We start from the raw sequence: 13,266 nt of genomic DNA on the forward strand, positions 1-13,266 counted from the left end.
ACTGAGGTGTGCTGGGAGGAGCCTCCCTTTAAAGTTTGAAGTGAAGGTGTTTCCTGTGGAGAGGGAGGAGCCACTATCTCTCGAGGTGCTGTCCTGAAAGACGCTCTGGGAAAGATAGTTTAAAAGTATGCGGAGCGCCGGCGGATTGTAAAATAGTAAGTGACCGGATTTATATTATAAAAACGCATGATGAAAGGACATACATTTAAAAAATGCTAATTGTGGTTGGAACCCCACTTTAAGAGTCAAATGTGACGCAACAGTGAAAGTTTGACTGTTGTGTCGCCAACTTCCTTCACCTTGTGTGACCACCACCAAAAAAATAGGATGTGCGCTTATCAAAGAAAGAGTGTTGACCACCTATCGAACTAGGCTTGTATGTCTGGAAAAACTCCGTCTGTAAGGAGGTCCGCTCATCAGAAACTTCAAGCTGCCACCACCGGGGAAAACATCAGGTTTCTTTTACACCAACATCGGTCATATACCCCAAACCCTGGTTTCATTGCCAATCAGACTTCCAGAGCATAGGCTATACTCCAGAAGAAGTCTGATTAGCGTCGAAACCGGTCAAGCTATGGCGTAATATTCTGTCATCGCGTTTGGATACTATACCTCCTGAAACCACTGTGTCCAGTACATGCTGTTTGAATAGTCATTTAATGCAAGTGCATTACCTTCATTAACCACTTAACGACCCGCTCATGTACATTTACATCAGTACTTTACAGATGGATATCTCGGTAACGGCAGCAGCTGCTGCCACAACCGAGATATACATTTTTAGTGCAAGCGGTCCTGTAAAAGATGACACGGATTCGCCGCAAGATCACAGTTTTTGGCGAAGGGGGAGCCCCCTCCCGCCACTTTCCCACACCCTCTGCCGCTTACCGGAGCCGTCGGTAATGGCAGAGGCGATCGGGTCCTTCAGCCTGCTGTGTGGGGATGCGAGTGAGGGCAAGATGGTCCCCAAAGCATAGCAGGGCGGAAGCAATGTCAAAAAGTCAGTCCCGCCCATGCGTCTTAAAGGCACATTTTTTGTTGTCATTTTTTCAAATGACAAAATTTCAATTTTTTTTTTGCATTTAAGTCTAAATATGAGATCTGAGGTCTTTTTGACTCCAGATCTCATATTTAAGAGGACCTGTCATGCTTTTTTTCTATTACAAGGGATGTTTACATTCCTTGTAATAGGAATAAAAGTGATAAAAAAAAATTTGTGTAAAAAAAAAAAAAAATATGTTTAAAAGCGCCCCATCCTAGCAAAGGCATACGTGAGTAGCGCCCACATATGAAAACAGTGTTCAAACCACACAAGTGAGGTAACACCGTGATCGTTAGAGCAATGATTCTAAACCTCCTCTATAGCTCAAACAATGCAACCTATAGAATTTTTTTTTAAACGTCGCCTATCAAGATTTTTAAGGGTAAAAGTTTGACGTCATGCCACGAGCGGGCACAATTTTTAAGCGTGACATGTTGGGTATCATTTTACTTGGCATAACATTCTTTCACAATATATAAAAAAATTGGGCCAAATTTATTGCCGTCTTATTTTTTAATTAAAAAAAGAATTTTTTTTCCAAAAAAAGTGCGCTTGTAAGACCGCTGCGCAAATACGGTTGGACAAAAAGTATTGCAATGACTGCCATTTTATTCTCTAGGGCAGGGATCCTCAAACTACGGCCCTCCAGCTGTTGTAGAACTACACATCCCATGAGGCATTGTAACACACTAACATTCACAGACATGACTAGGCATGATGGGAATTGTAGTTCCTGAACAACTGGAGGGCCGTAGTTTGAAGACCCATGCTCTAGGGTGTTAGAAAAAAATATATTCATAATGTTTGGGGGTTTAAGTAATTTTCTATCAAAAATTGTTTTAGTCTTGTAAACGCCAAATCTGAAAAACACCCAAGGTCCTTAAGTGGTTAAATCCTGGTTTAAAAAAAAAAGTTTACACTATTGTGGCGTTTGTCTCATTTGGGGTATATGACCCGATGTCATGGTTGGAGTTAAAGAAATCTGATGTTTTCCCCAGAGGTGACTTGAAGTTTCTGTTGAGTGGACCTCTTTACAGACATGGAGTTTTTCCAGACATACAAGCCTATGTTGACCCCCCCATAATAGGTGGTCAACGCTCTTTGGTAAGGGCACATCCTTTTTTTGTTAGTGGTTGCACAAGGTGGAGGAAGTTGGTGACAACAATCTCACTTGATTGTTGCAGCTGCAATTTTTGTTTATCATAAGCACAGTTTATTTTAGTCTCTGTCACTTGGTCAGAAAGGAAGAGAAAATCTCCCTAAGATGAGGGAGAAAAAATGAAAAACACAAGCTTAAGAGGTTTTACCTGAAAAGAAAAAAAGGACCAGTTGACACCAGCTGCAGTTCCGTATACTTTCTGCACAAAAAATGCATGCATGCAGTGTTTTCCATGCATTCCATTTGCTATAGTTCACACCAATGCAGTCAGTTTCTGCACTAGTGTGAACTAGAGCCATTGGAATACATGGAAAAGACTGCATGCATTTTTAGTACCACGCCACAAAAATACACTCATACGTTCCGGATCAGTTTTTGCTTACAGTTCACACCACACACAGATACAGTTTGCTAAGCTCCAGTACAGTTCTGTGCAGAAAAAAATGCAGCACGCTCTACATATTTTCTGCATTGGAAACTGACTAGTGTGAACTAGAACCAGTGGCGGTTGGTGCTCAAAATTTTTGGGGGGTGCAAACTGAAACAGGGGGCCGGACGCCTGAATAGTGGGAGGCAGCGGCGACAAAAGATTCATGCATGCAATGCATGAATCTATCTATTGTTGAGTGACGGGTGCAGGAGAGAGGGGGCGGCGCTCCTGTGCCCACTATGAATGCACCGCCACTGACTAGAGCCATTGGATTACATGGAAAACACTGCATGCATTTTTACTGCCGAAAAATTGCATCTGGTGTAAACTAGCACTTAAGATCATGGGAGTGGTGGTATTTAGTAGAGTTTTACTATAGACATTTCCACATTTGTTCCTGCTTCACTACTTTAAAAAATAACCCCTAACAAGCTTTTCTAACAAGAAAATAAAGCAATAAAATTAAATTTGTGAATTCAATAAAGTTGGTGAAAAAAAAAATACTTACCATGCTACAAATTCAGAATCTGGAAGCCCCCGGATCCTGCCTGCCCCCATGTATGGGGGTATGGGGTACCCCTACCCATTCACAAAAAAAAAAAAGGTGAGTAGTGTTACAAAAAACGAGACTCAAGTTTTTGAGAAGTCCTTTATTAAAAATGAAGACTGTCACCCGTCATAGCTCCAATGTGTCTTCTCCCTCCGGTGAGATTTTCTTCTTCCACTGATGTTGACCTGCAAAAAAAAAAGTCCTGGCTGGCTCCCTCTATTGTGTCAGCCAGTTCTTATATAGCCATGGGGCGTGGCCATCTGGTGACATCCCCGGAGAACTCGCCCATTGTGCTGGCAATTCTTTTATTTTACATTCAGCCGTCAGCAGGGAACTGCATAGGTGTGAATGTTGGGCAACTGGGGGTTTACATGAACCATCACAAGCATCTTAGATAAATTACTATGCATAGGACACTGTGATAAAAGCACATTTTGAGTGAAAAATAAAGGTTTAACAAACCTTAAACAAATTCCATCAACTGCTTGAAAATAACTAAAGAGAATATGGCAATTTGATATAATTTTTAATTCCAGCACATGATGGATCAGGTCAGCTCCTACAGTTGGCTTGATTGTTCCTCTACTGTGCTGTTCAGTGTTGCCTAGCAACTGACCCAGACTTGCAGGGAAAAGAAAAAAAAAAAAACAGGAGTATTCCTGCACATTTACATGTTCCCATAGTAAACATGATCTGACTGAATCATTTTCCTTGTTTAGTTTGTCATGTGACCACTTTGTATGCCATGTATTCATAAATTCCACACATAGTAACTAAATATGTTAAGTTGAAATTTAATATCTTGAGATTGTTAAAAATGTTTCCATGTATCGCTTAAAAAAAATAAAAAATAATAAGTTAACTTAAATTGGATCTTATGCAAGTAATATGTTCTAAGAGGACAGTAATGTCTAAAATGTGTAAACACCTTACCAGCGCTATAGGGGGCCTGGTTTGACCACTCCATACTGTGGATTTCAACTTGGTAGCGAGACCATGCCAAACTGACAGACGGCCCTGGTGACGACAGCTTCCTGATCTGCTGGGCAAGTCATATTTATGTCCCTATCCCTAGGATGTAAACAGATTTCTGTATGTCAAACCATGAAAATAACAGACGTACTATAAAACTAAACCACAGATCCTGTAAAACGACATACTGTTTAATTGCACTTGCACGCAACTAAAAGAAGTAGCCAAATCAGACATATATTATATTATATTATATTAGTGGATTTTTTATTTTATTTACGGATCGCATAGGGAAGGATTAGAACCCCCGTCATGTTTAACTGCTGTCTGGGGCTCCAATACACAGGGAATTTAATAAAGCATTTACAACATATTTCTGCGGATAGTTCCCTTTAAAACTTACCTGTGCCCAATTCAGGCAAAAATTTGCACCACATACAGAACAATTACTGATACCAACACATTCAGGTCACGATTCTTAAAAGAATTACTGCCAGTTTAGCCTTTAGAGCACAACCAAATTTGAAAACAAACCTCACAGCCCACACCTTCCAATAATTAACCAAAAATGAATACATCCTGAGCCCACAGCAAAAAATCTTAAGGCTGGGTTCACACTGGTACGACAAACGCCCCGATATTAGGAAAGTTTCCCTATGGGAGCAGTCTTAACTGGTCCAACACAAGTCAATCCAACTAAAATGCTCCCTGCACTACTTTGGTCCAACTTTGATCCTACTTCAGCTTGGGTAGTTACCGAGATCCGACGAGAACAGGCGCATATATGGCTGTGTGGCCGTAGGTCCACTCAAGTCCAGCGACTCTGGGCTGACCGGACCCCCCCCCCCCCCAGGCACCCTCACAACCCTAGAGGTTGGCGTCCATTGTAATCTCCACAGAAAGGAAGAAACCACCTCCCGGACCGAGCTGCCAGGCGGTGAGGGACTACAAAAGCCCTCAGTGGCTTTTCTCATTCCGCATCTTAAAAATTAGCAAGGAAGGGCACAGAAGGAAAACCTACACAGAGCGGTCTGATTTGTGTGATCCCAAAAAAGACCGAGCCCTCAGCGGAAACCCAGCTGCACTATCCAGCTACAGGGAGTCCCGTACAGCAGTGAGAAGCGCACCTCTAAGTGCCTTATCCTGCACCCCTAGGTATCTGGTCCATGGCTCCATTGTGACAGAGCATTCCCCAGGGGAATGTGTATGTGGTGCTTTAACCTGTGATTTATCAATAGATGGGAATGTTCATACATACACTTTAACAGAGACAACCGAGACAATGTATATGGTAGTAGATGCAACATTATCCAGCCTACAGGTAGGTTAGACATGTCATTTGTAGTATACAAAAGTCTTTGTAGTTTCTACAATGACTATCAAGATCTTATAAGCATGGCTTGTATACTTGATGCACCACCCTGCAGTCTCCAGGTGCATGTAACCTGTCAGTAGTAGTGTACGACAACAGCCACATGCAGACTTCTGAGAATGTGCACTCAACTTCCTTGGTGGAACCTGTCCTGTTAAATCGCTGTATGTCTTGGCCACCATGCAGCAGCTCAGTTTGAGGGTCTTGGCAATCTTCTTATAGCCTAGGCCAGTGATGGCGAACCTTGGCACCCCAGATGTTTTGAAACTACATTTCCCATGATGCTCAACTACACTGCAGAGTGCATGAGCATCATGGGAAATGTAGTTCCAAAAACATCTGGAGTGCCAAGGTTCGCCATCACTGGCCTAGGCCATCTTTATGTAGAGAAAACTTTCAGATCCTCAGAGTTTTTTGCCATGAGGGGCCATGTTGAACTTACAGTGACCAGTGAGAGAGCGATGACACCAAATTTAAAGTGGTTGTAAACCCTCCAAACCAACTTTTACTACAGGTAAGCCTAGATTAAGGCTTACCTGTAGGTGTTAGCAATATTTGCCAACAAGAATGCACCGATGTCTACAGAGCATGCGCACAGAGCGTGCCGGATTTCTGAATGGGATCAGGCCTTTCTTGCGCATGTGTGGGAGTGATGTTATCGCCGCTCTGGCCAGTCGCAGCGCCGGTACCCGGAAGGCACTCGGAGGAGAGATGGCAGCGGAGGGGAACGAGGAGTGCTTTGGGGCCTTCGATCTCAGGTAAGTCATTCATAATGAGCTAGTATGCTATGCATACTAGCTCATTATGCCTCTCGCAGGTTTATTTTTATTTAGAGAAAAAAAATTAAATCGGGTTTACTTCCTCTTTAACACACCTGCTCCCCATTCACACCTGAGACTTTGTACACCAACAAGTCACATGACACCAGGGAGAGAAAATGGCTAATTGGGCCCAATTTGGACAAAGGTTTTTTGCCTGGTCTGTTTACGCATTTGATTATATGTCTAAACTGCCAATCTATAGTGATGGGTAAAACTGCCCATACACTGCAACATTTATTTTGTTCTGCCCTATGGGTGTAACAAGAGAAATCTATAGTTTACTCCATGCACCTTAATCATAGAAGGAAGAAACTTCCCTGCCAGCTATTGTATAGCGGGTGTCAGCTGTCAGAATATCAAAACAGTGGCTGCATCTGCTGTGTGGCTGCCAATTTTCCACTCAGCTTCTTCAAATTGAAGATCAAAGGGTGCCTGGCAGTAGGGTGCTGCCACCTGCTGGAAATTTACTCCACGAATGGCCAGCTTTACTTTTTAGCCACAGATGCCCATGAACCCTTTCAGAACCATTGGTGCCAAGGTATACTGTTTATTGAATCCTTTGCTTATGTTTTGTGATATGGTGACAAGTGGAAAATGGTTTCAATTAGAAATGTGTTTAACATCATTATAACAGAACTCCAGCCTAAACATTTTCCATTAGTTTGGGATAGAGTAAAGGAAAGGGTTGAAACCTCTGTCTGGGTTTTTGGTTTTCTGTGTCAACAGTAGAAAGATTTCACTTTACTTCCTGTTGTGTCACTTAAACAGGAAGTGACAAGAAGCTTCCAACAGAAACAGACAGCAATAAAAAGCCTTTTTATTAGTAGAGTTAGGAAGAGGTTAGTAGTTTGGTCAGTTTTACTTTCTCGTTTTCCATCTCTTGACTTCCTATTTTGTCATACAGAAAGTGTTATGAAATATCCCCAATACAGACAAACAGCATCCACAAAGGTGGATATGGGTAAATTACAGCCGCCTAGAGGAGAGAATCTCCTTAGTGCCAGGGGCATGGTTTGGATTTAAATATTAGGCAACTTTGGGCACCCCAGGGAGAATAGTAATGTGGGGCATGCACTGTGTGGGGTTGTATAGTTGGGATGGCAAAATTTAATAGCAGGAGGGGTTTAAGGGTATATGGTTCCTCAAAACACAGGCCTCATTGTACCTTTAAAATGTGATTTGATTGCTACACTTAGAGTCTCAGAGAAACAAACCTCAGTGCAATCATTTAACCACATCAATACTGGGCACTTTCGCCCCTTCCTTCCCAGACCAATTTTCAGCGCTCTCACTTTTAATGACCATTGCATGGTCATGCTACGCTGTACTCAAATGTTTTTATAATTTTGTTCACACAAAGAGCACATCCCGGGCCATCCCAACATAAATCCTCTTACTTTCCCTTCTCCCTAGTATAAATCCTTTCCCCTCCAACCCTTCCCCCCCCCCCCAGCACAAATCTTCCTAACCTTTAACCCCATATCCCCTTCTCAGGACAAAATTTGTTCTCTTCCGCCTTCCAACACAGGCGTTTTCCCTCGTCTCTGACATTTATCGCTTTGACAGGCAGACCCTGGGGAGAGGGGCCAGCTGTTGCAGAGTGGGCAATCAGGGCATTAGTGACCTGGGGCACCCTGCAGATGATGTAGTGCATGTTCATACAAGAAATATCTACCAGTGATGTAACAACTTTAGAGAACTCCTTTAAAGTTATGTCCCGGTGGTACTTTACCCTGGCCAGAATTGCAAAATGCCTCTCTACTTACCCTTCTACATGCTTTAGGGGCTGCTCAGATCTAGGAGACATGAAACATATATGGTGGATAGGGATGAGCCGAACATACCCGCGTTTGGTTCGCACCAGAACTTTCGAACTGACCAAACGTTCGCACGAACATTTAGAACCCCATTGAAGTCCATGGGACTCGAACATTTGAATTCAAAAGTGCTCATTTTATAGCCCAATATGCAAGTTATTGTTGGAAAAAGTCTTTGAGAACCCGGGTATTGCCCCAGGGAACATGTATCAATGGAAAAAAAACTTTTAAAAACTATTTTTTTTCTGGAGCAGTGATTTTAATGATTCTTAAAGTGAAAAAAATAATGTAATTTTTTTTTAAATATCGTACCTGCTGGGTGTCTATAGTAGTGGCACGTGTTTAGAAATGTCCCTGCACAACATGAGATCACTATAAGAAAAAAATAAATGTAATACTGCTTGCGGCTTTAAAGTGGAGGTTCACCCTAAAAACGATTTTTTTTACATTAAAAGTACAATAGTAAGGACATTTCATTTTGGCATTTTTTTTTCTTTGCTCTGTACTTACCTTTATATCCGGATTTTGTCCAGGGCTTCCACGTTCTGACGACTCCGGGATTGGGCGTTTCTTATCCCAGCCTCAGGGTTCCGATGACTGCGGGACTGGGCGTTCCTATCCTTCCGTTCGATGATTGACGTCTTGTGAAACAGGTGACCTGTCGCACAACGCACGTCACCAGATTTCCGGAAATACCCGAGCTAAGAGTCGGCACTATACGGCGCCTGCCGTGTAGAGCTGACTGCGCAGGCGCCGTATAGTGCCAACTCGCAGCTCGGCTCTTTCGACGTCTGGTAACGCGCGTTGTGCGACAGGTCACCTATTTCACAAGACGTCAATCATTGAAGGAAAGGATAGGAACGCCCAGTCACGCAGTCATCGGAACCCGGAAGCCCTGGACAACATCAGGATATAAAAGGTATGTACCGAGAAAAAAAGAAAAAAAAGACGAAATGTAATGTCCTTAGTATGCTGGCTCTGCTAGATGCAATTAAAAAATTATTTTTTTGGGTGAACCCCCGCTTTAATGTAATGTTTGGTCCCTGCAATATGGATAAAAATCCTTGAAATAGCATGAGTTTCCCCGCCACCACTCCTCCCAGGTCATTACAAGACCCAGTGCCGATCCTGACCTCCCTGGGGCCCTAAGCAAAATGACCTGGCACATTAAAAATGAGAAGCGGAGGGCGCTGACGACAGTGACATGTCACATTAAAGTTGAGAAGCGGGGGGAGGGGGTGTTCTGCTGTCGGAAATGGCTCAGCCAGCGAGTTTAGAAGCAGGGTGAGGGGGCAAAAATGACTTCTCACCAGACGGGGCCTCTAGTAATTTGGGGAGCCCTTCGCAGATTTGCGGGGCCCTAAGCGGCTTGCATAGTGAGCCTATAGGGAGGATCGGCCCAGACAAGACCCTTTGGCCCTATATACTTTGAACCGCAGTATACAGGCGGTGCAAACAAGATAAGGACTGTAGGTTTGTTAAGTCGAATCTGAACCATGTCAGACTTTGCTGCTGCATATTGAACAATTTCCTAAAGAGATCCTCAACAAACTACACGACACTTGTGCCTGATAAGGCCATTGATATTCCAGTGGTGGTGGCCCGTGAGACTGTCCATGCAGGCTTGGCCCCCCAAAGCGCACGTGCTGTGTGGCAACAATATGTCGATTATTTTAGGGGTGGGGGGGGCCATTACAATGCCAGATCTTGGCTCAATAAAAATGTTTTGGGGGAAAGAAAAATTCTAGAAAAAAGGGGGGTTGCCACTCGGGGCCCCCTTTGAACAAATTCTGTGAAGAACTCCTGTTCTCTGAAGGCCTCCATTATTTCTGCAAGTCAAAATTAAGCAAAAAAAGCTAATGTCAGTCAAGCCTTAGCTTTCTCCCCATATCTAACTCACAAACTCATCCACTGATCATAAAGTCCAAAATCAAGTTTCGTATCGTCGTATTGCATGATCGTTTTTCCGACGTTTGAAATGAACAGCACGGTTGCAGTAACAGCAACTGCGTTTAGGTGCAAATGAACAGCACGGTTGCAGTAACAGCAACTGCGTTTAGGTGCAAATGAACAGCACGGTTGCAGTAACAGCAACTGCGTTTAGGTGCAAATTAACAGCACACAGGCAATACAACACGTTAGAGCACTGCAGCTAGCACAATCTACTGCCTGCCAAATAGGAATAGCTGATCTAGCTAAGCTATATAGTGTATAAATATATGTACAACTCATAGGATATATATATATCCTCTACACACTGTAAATTTAACTAAACTGACAAGCCTGCCTGCTCTATCTATCTGGTGGAAAAGACACTGTGTCTCTCTGACTGTCTGTTCTTTAACAACGCCGCAACACACTACACACGGCCGACTTGCAGGCGTATATAGCGAACGACCCATTTTGTTCGAATTTCGACGAACGTACGAACAGACGATGTTCGAGTCGAACAAAAAGCTCATCCCTAATGGTGGACATGCACCAAGGTCAAACGACTATACGGTCTATAACATGGTCAATTCGGTGTTACATAAAAATTTACGAAAAGACCCCTGGCAGGCACTTCCACACAAACCGATAGAAGGCGCTACCAAGCGAGAGCATATTCGTGTCCCATATTTTTTTTGGCCATGAAACAGACAATTGCAAAAGCGTGGAAGACTCCGAATCTCAATTTTGATGAAGTGAAAAATCAGACGCACAATACCCTGGTGAACAAATAAATTGAAGGCGATACTGACACACATGATAAATTCTTACGTATTTGGCAGCCTTGGCTAGATTACTTCCCAATGATGCAACCACCTACGTGCTTCCTGGAACTGTAATCAACATGATGTGTTGACATACCTACAGTGAGCCTCTGGAACAGATGACGACCTCTTCCCTTCCAAACCCCCCCCCTTAATTATCTCTCTTCTTGTCTTATTCCCTTACCTTTTTACCCCTCTCCTCCGATCCTCTTCACCTTGGTATTGTCTTTAAGCCAATGACTAAGAGCGTTACCCCTCCCCCCTTTTTTGTTTGGCCCAATGAACTATTGTTTTCACCAACTCTAGGACCCTCAGCTGAAGGGCCTTCTTCAAAAACAAAGTGCATTGCATTTTATAAGAGGGCTCTGGTAACCAACGATTCAAAGCTGAATTGAGCAATCGTTTTTCATGCCTTCATCATCGTTTTAAGTTCAATATCTGTGGAGGAAAACTTCTCTCGTTCACATTTCCGCATAGTATTCTTTGCTTTGTAATTGTCCATTTTTCTTATTTAAAAAAAAATTCAAGTGAATGGAGAAATCACTTTGAAAAACACCCACCTAGCTGTTCTAGCTATGGCCATTTTTAGTAAAGGCAGATTTATGTAGCATTTATTTTTCCTGGAATTCATCTGCCATTACCTCAGGCATGCAGGCAGGTCTGCTTAGCTGAGAAAGTCCCTCCTCCCCAACTCCAGATGAAAGAAAATCATGCCCATGAAGACTCCCAAGATGTATGACATTGTTTTGACGTATACCAGGATACAACTGAAGAAATGTAAAATAAAAGTTTAAAGCAAGCACGTGTAATATACCTTCAAATCAATTTACTGAGGCTAGTAGCATAAGGATTAAAAATAGTTAAACTGGTTCTAAAGGCATAAGGCTTTTTACCATAAAGTTATTCTAAAAGGCAAAACTTATTCTTTTAAGTAACAAACATGTTATACTTACCTGCTTTGTGCAATCATTTTGCAGTAGCGCTGATCTCCTTGTATTCACAGGACACAGAGGCAGCAGCAGGAGCCATTGGCTCCTGCTACTGTCAATCAAATCCTGCAAGGAGGGAGTGGAGGCAGTGCCAAGCCGTGTTTATTGGTGCACAGTTTGCTATTGTGGAGAAGAGGAAGAATGGGCAGCACCAACAGGGGAGCTCAGAAGAGGAGATAGTGCCAAGAGAGGGGGCGAGCACGCTGACTAACCCCCAGCCAGAACATCTCGGATGATGGGGACAAGCTTACTGGAGAGAAACAGGAAGTGAGAAATTCAGACAAAGAAAAAAAAACAATTTAGAAGGGAAATCGAAGGAAAAGGCAAGTGAAACAATGCACTAGCTTAACCGGTTAAGACCCGGACCATTATGCAGGTTAAGGCCCCTTTTTGCGATTCAGCACTGCGTTGCTTTAACGGACAATTGCGCGGTCGTGCGACGTGGCTCCTAAAAAAAATTGGCATCCTTTTTTCCCCCACATATTTTTTGCGCTATAAACAAAAATAGAGCGTCAATTTTGAAAAAAAATGCAATATTTTTTACTTTTTGCTATAATAAAAATCCTCCCAAAAATATATAAAAAAAAAACTTTTTACCTCCTCAGTTTAGGCCGATACGTATTCTACCTATTTTTGGTAAAAATTAAAAAATAAATCGCAATAAGTGTTTATCGATTGGTTTGCGCAAAATTTATAGCGTTTACAAAATAGGGGATAGTTTTATTGCATTTTTATTAATATTTTTTTTTTTTCTACTAATGGCGGCGATCAGCGATTTTTTTCGTGACGGCGACATTATGGCGGACACATCACACACTTGACACATTTTTGGGACCATTGTCATTTTCAAAAGCGAAAAGTGCTATAAAAATGCACTGATTACTGTGACAATGACAGTGATGGGGTTAACCACTAGGGGGCGCTGTAGGGGTTAAGTGTGACCTCATGTGTGTTTCTTACTGTAGGGGGGCGTGGTTGTATGTGTGACGTCACTGATCATCATTCCCTATGGGAGGGAACAGACCATCACTGACACTGCCACAGAGAAGAATGGTGAAGGTTTACACTCACCTCTCCCCGTTCTTCAGCTCCTGAGACCCGATCACGGGACACCGGCGGCGATTGGGTCCTGCGGTCACAGAGCTTCAGACCGCGCCACGCTTGCGACCCATGGCTGGGTTCTTAAAGGGGATGTACATTTACGCCCTTGTGCCCAGCCGTGCCATTCTGTCAACATATCATGCGGCGGTCCTTAAAGGAGTTGTAAAGGAAAAACATATTTTTTTGCTGAAATGACTGTTTACATGGTATAGAGACATAATAGTTAACCGATTCCTTTTAAAAATGATTAAAAATAGATG

The 13,266-nt window shown here is 42.8% G+C and overlaps 1 long non-coding RNA gene across 2 annotated transcripts in view; it reads right to left on the reverse strand.

The window, feature by feature from the left end:
- Window positions 1-3,266: 3,266 nt before the first annotated feature.
- The window catches only part of LOC120940967, a 43,220-nt gene continuing 33,220 nt past the window's right edge, over window positions 3,267-13,266 (reverse strand). For both annotated transcript variants that reach the window (XR_005749494.1, XR_005749495.1), the window contains exons 2-3: window positions 4,115-4,252; window positions 3,267-3,366 (exon numbers count right to left, since the gene is read on the reverse strand). This is a non-coding gene — a long non-coding RNA (uncharacterized LOC120940967). The remainder of the gene's footprint in view (window positions 3,367-4,114; window positions 4,253-13,266) is intronic.

The sequence above is a fragment of the Rana temporaria genome, chromosome 5 (genome assembly GCF_905171775.1).
Source record: "Rana temporaria chromosome 5, aRanTem1.1, whole genome shotgun sequence".
NCBI classification, from domain to species: Eukaryota; Metazoa; Chordata; class Amphibia; order Anura; family Ranidae; genus Rana; species Rana temporaria.